We start from the raw sequence: 5833 nt of genomic DNA on the forward strand, positions 1-5833 counted from the left end.
AGCATGATCTATTATCCATGTTCACAGCGAAGACTCAAGCATTCTTTCCTCTTAGTTTTCTTCTGTAGCTAACAAGCAGCCCAAGGAAGCCCTGGCCAAGATAAGACAGCACTTCTGTTAAGCTCGGGGCATGAAGGCCAGCCTGCCTATGGCCCTGGAGCCTTTTCTTGGTAAAGCCCAAGTTCAGAGTCAGCAGCACAGAGAAGCCCTGAAGAGCTGGGGGCTGGGGTGGAGGGAGCCTGGCACATCTCATTCAGGCCACAAGTTCCACCTTCCTGCCTGTCAGGAGCGGGATGGGAGCCACACAGCTGCACTTCTCATGAAGAGATGCTTTCTTTGCAGGCCCAGGGATGGGAGGGGGGCCGGCAGCAGAAGGTGGGGATAGTAGGACAAGGCTGTTAATCAAAGGACTTTTAAAAAAACAGGAGAGGAAGGAAGCACCCGGTAGGGAGGGTTCTGCATGCTTTCTGGTTATGAGATGCGAATAAATTCACGGGAGGTTATTTGAGGATATTTCTCCTAAGCCCTATTCACAGCTGTCCTTGAAATGAATACTGGAACATTAGAATTCAGGGATAATCGTGTCTTTCTGCAATGACCAGCCCCCATATCCTTTCCCCCAGCAGACCCGTGTGTCACACATGTTGGTGTATGTGCCAAAGAATGAAACATGCACTGTTATCCACCCGATTTGTAGACCTCAGTTTCCCTAGGGAAAAAAATTGCTGGTAGGTTTTTTCCTTTATTTTATTAATTTCAAAAATAAATAGAAAAGCTTTTTTTTTTTTTTTTTTTTTTTTTAAACCCATTAATTGTTGACTCAAGGACAGGGACCAGGTTTTTTTGAGACTTAAAAAATAAAAATCCATTTGGGCATTCATTAAGTCAAGCAAGATGAATCAGGCTTTTGGTCCTATAAAAGCTTGGCTTTTTATGGAAAATCTGTCTTTTCAGTTCTCTGCTTGCTGGAGAAAAGGATGCAAGAAGCATGAGAAGAGGGGCTGGGCAGACGGCGTTATAAATGCCCGGAAAAGCCCCTTTCAGGCTCAGCTGTGGCCTGGAGAACAAAATGGGGAGGGTGAAGAGCGGGATGGGGGTGGGCAGAGGGCGACCCCATTGGTCCTCAATCACCATTCATCCATTTTCTGGTCCAGGAAAGTCACTGACTTTACTGTCAAATAACGTTTGAAATTTCTATCTGAACTTTGGTGACTTGCTCTATTTCTCTTTGGAAAGTATTGTAAACTAAAGTAGATTGATTGGTCCATTGAAGTATAGTTGATTTATAGTACTGTGGTAGTTTCAGGCGTACAGCAAACTGATTCAGTTACATAGACGTATTTTTAGATTGTTTTCCATTATGAAAATAGAGTTCAATTAAATACAGTTACTACACAGTAAATCCTTATTGCTTATCTATTTTATGTAGAGGAGTTTGTATCTATTAATCCCATATTCCTAATCTATTCCTCCCTACCTCCCTTTTCCCTTTGGTAACCATAAGTTTGTTTTCTATGTCTGTGAATGTTTCAGTTTTGTGTATAGATTCATTTGTATTATTTTTTAGATTCCACATATAAATGACATCATATAATAGTTGTCTTTCTCTGACTTACAGTACTTAGTATGATAATCTCTAGGTCCATCTATGTTGCTGCAAATGGCAATATTTCATTCTTTTCTATGGCCGAGTGATATTCCATTAAACTAAAAATTTTTTAATTTGATTTTTCCATCCATTATAAAAGTAGTAGAGGTATCCACGGGGAAAAACTCAGAATATACAAAAAAAGTAAAAAGTAGAGAAAATAAAAATGGAATCACTTGATCCATAGTTGAATATTCACAGAGACAGAGACCTTCTTTCCAAGGTTTACTGTAAGCTTAGTTTTTGGATTGCAACCTTGTGATGATGATCTTTAAACACATCTCATGTTCAAAAAATAGGAACACATTTATTTAGCACTTACTATTTGCTAGACACTTTTATGTACATAATTCCACTTAATAGCCAAAACAGCCGGATGGAAGAGATACTGTTGTTACTTCCCCTTTTACAGATGAGAAACTGAGTCTCTGATTAGCCACAGAGTTAGTAAGTGGCAGAACTAGGCATTTACTATTTTTTTCACTTAATATTGAACGTGATCTTTTCGATGTTATAATGCTACTTGAAAATAATTTTAATTGTCCAGTTGCTATATTATAATTTATGAAACGTTCACCTACCATTAGATTTTTGGGTTACATCCAATTTTTTGTGGTTGTGGGTAATGGTGAACTTTTTTTTTATTTGTGACTGTGGATACTACAATGAACATCTCTGAGCAAAGCTATTTTGGGATTTAAATGTTTTTAAGGATTGATTTCCAAAAATAAAAATGGAATCACTAAAAATGTTTTTAAGGAGTTTTACCTATAAGTGAGTCACACTGATGTTCAAAAAGGCTCCTTTCTCTGTATCTTCATTCAGCAATAGAAATTATTATTTAAAAAATTTAGTTGAATTTTTTAGGAAAGAAATTATAGTACATAGTTTGAATTTATTTTTGCCTTATAAGTAATTAGCTCAAAATTTTTTTTTCATTGATTTGTTGGCCAGATATAAATCTTTTTTATGAATTGGCTTTCTTAACCAGTTATCTACTGGGGTATTAATGTTTTCCTAGCCAATTTCAATGAATAACCAGATAGCAAACAGTTTGTCATTTGTCACAGTCTCAGTATTGTCCTCAGGCTGCTGTTTTCCTTTAATGTTTGAGTACTTTTCTTCATGACATTTGAAAATGTTTATTTAAACCTCTCGGTGTTTTCCACTGTGACATCCTTCATGTAGAGTTCAGATGCCCACTTCTCTTTTCTCCAAGTAAGCTGTTTTTAACACTTCTGAGAAATTTCTCAGTAGTATTTATAAACTTTAAGGTTCAAAATAACACAGAGAAAACAACATCATCCTATCCCAAGCTCAGACTTACCTGGACAATTGATTGCTGCAAACTACAGATCTCAAACCAGCCAAAGCTGATTTGGGCAAGCTCGCTCCAGGCACCCTTCAGGGTCCTCCATTCCCCTGGCAAGCCAGCCCCATATTTAACGGGCTCTCATTATGTGATGTTGAAAATTCTCCATTACAGCTCATTTGAAATGCTTCTTCTGCCATGCAGATCCGTTTCCTTTGTCCTGTTCTCAGCAGAGACAGAACAGCGAGGCATTGTTCTCCAGGCCGTGATTCCTCCTGGGTAGCACCGGCCCTGGGCATGGTGGGCTCTCAGACATTTCTTGATTAAAGTTATTTAAAATAATCAGAACTATTCTCAAGCTTCCTTTCTCCAAGTTAAATAAGCTAACAACTTTTTTTTTTTTTTAACCCTTTGGATCATCTCTGTGTCTTTCTTTTACTTCTAGGAGCTCCTGGTCCTCTTGAAACATAGTCTCCAAGTTGAGACAGAGACATCTATGTCCTTCAGTCACCCCTGCTCTGGGTCAAACAACCATATACTTGCCTTCTCTAGAAATACTGCTTCCTGCCACCACACAAATAAACAGCTGACAGTGCAGAGCTTGGAAAATTTGTTGGCGCCAAGAGGAGAGAATCCAAGAGTGAACAGAGAAGTCAGTTTAGGCTGAAGCTTTTTCTACTGAGACTGAAGAATGATTCATTTTCTTAGATTCTCTCATTAAATCATTATTGCTTAATTATAGGGATCTTTAGAAGGCCAAGGAAACCGAGTTTGAATTCTCTTCTAGAGCTTTTCTGCAGGCTCTCTGAGGAACGTAGGAAGGGAAATTGGAGGACAGGCACCCTTCTGACTAAAGCCCAAGACAGCAACCATTGATTTTGCTTGGCAACGCCCACAGATCCCTTTCAGTGCTTTTAACGTTTCCTTGTTGGAGAGTCCTACAAAAAAAAGTATAGCACTTTTTGCCAAATATATTTTAAACTGACCCTACTATTAAGAAAAGGGTAAGAGAATATTAGCTATCAATTGTGTTTAAGATATGACTTCCTACATTAAGCTAAAATTCCTTCTTTTTAATATCAATTTTAGTGACCCTGGGTCTAAATCATCTCTTCCATTAATCTCTCAGAAGGTCATTTTTAGAACATGAGTGTGAATGTATAAAAACACAGAGAGACATCTCAAGTGACAGTTTTAGTGTCTGTGGTTAAGGCGCTGAACTGGATTGATTTAGACGTCCTGTCTCAGCAAGCTAATTGACCCTTCCCTGGTCTGTACTCCCCAAAGCAAGCTTTGAAGCAAACCAGCTCAGCACGCAATTCATCTTTCTCTTCCCTTTGACTTTTAAAGTGGCCTGGGTCAAGTGCAGCCTTCTTCCAATGAATGATGTGGTGTTGGATTCTTCTTTTTCTATTGAATTATACAATCCCAGGTGTGACAGTGCCTCACCCCTTGACCTTGGGTCAGTCACTTAACCTCTACGTCCAGGTGGCTGCACTTAAAACGGAAGATGTTACCATTGATCTGAAAATTCAGGGAAGAATGACTTATTAATGATTTGAAAGCACTTAGGACCTATAAAGCACTATAAAAAATCTCTCCTGTAATAATATACAGATAGCATAAGAGAAGTGTGAGAGTCAGTCGCCATCGTGGAAATGAACCACTTAGGTGCCATCTTGATGCTCCGTGAAATTTAAGTGAAGGAGGAGAGCCCTTTTCCACCACAAAGTTTTTGCCAAAGGGCAAAGACATCAGAGTAGGTGGACACTTGTAAATTTGCCTTCCACTTCTTTCCCTGTGGCTGTTCTGTAACTATTGTGATCCAAAGCTGTCTTTATGTGTCAGACAGTCCGGGGTCTCCTCATTGCCACTGGCCTCTTTTGACCAAGAAGGTAGAAAGCAAAGCTGTGTTTAAATGCCAACACGTTTGGAGCGTGTAAGGGTCTCTCTGGAAACCGTAGTGGAGCATGTGGAAGGAAAGATGGACAGGCAAGTGGATGGATACCTTGTCAACCATCTGAGGGTTCTGGAAAATGTGTAGTTGTGCTACTGGAATGTGAAGCATTTCTAGACCAAAAGAGGCCAATTTAAGGCGACACTTGAAAGAGATGGTGCTTACTGTCACGTGTACGTGTCCTTATTTTGACTGCTTACCATCTGCACCCCACTCCCATGCACGGGGAATTCTCCCACCTTAGGAGTTTTGTGTGTGTGGTTTTAAAACTTTTTACTGCAATGTAACAACGAAGTAAACAGTAATTAGAAGCCTATCAATTCCCCCCCAAAACAAACTCAAAAAATGTAAACAGGAAAACAACTCTGCCTATACTTGTACAGCTTCTCAAATCACGTTAGAATTTCAACGATCAAGAAATTTTAAAGTAGCAGTAATTATTTAAGAAAAAGTTCCCCTCCTCCCCTCCTCCAACCCCAAGTATTTAACACGAAAGAATGGGCTTTCTTACATGTTAATTTTATACTTATTGGACGCAACAAAAACAACCATCAATAATTTGGCAGATCGTCATTCACGAGAAGTCTGGGAAGTGCACAAAGACGAAGCAGGATCATGCCCCCTTCCGCCGCCCAGCCGTCCTACTCAAGAAAGACAAACAAAGAAACAATCTTGTTGGATGATCCACAGGCCCAGGGAACGGGGTCTAGGGCTCAGGAGCCCGGCCCGGTGTGGGTCTCCAGCAGGGGCCACTGCAGCACGGGCAGGTGGGCCGAGCCGCTCCACCCCTGGCCTGCTCGTCCCGCCGCCGCCGCCGCCGCCTCCGCCGCCGCCTCCGCCGCCGTTCGGGCCTCCTGCATGTGTGTCTGCGCCGGGCCCAGACCCGGGTCTCCACGGCCTTCCCGGGCTCCCTGGA

This window comes from Camelus ferus, chromosome 20 (genome assembly GCF_009834535.1).
Source record: "Camelus ferus isolate YT-003-E chromosome 20, BCGSAC_Cfer_1.0, whole genome shotgun sequence".
NCBI classification, from domain to species: Eukaryota; Metazoa; Chordata; class Mammalia; order Artiodactyla; family Camelidae; genus Camelus; species Camelus ferus.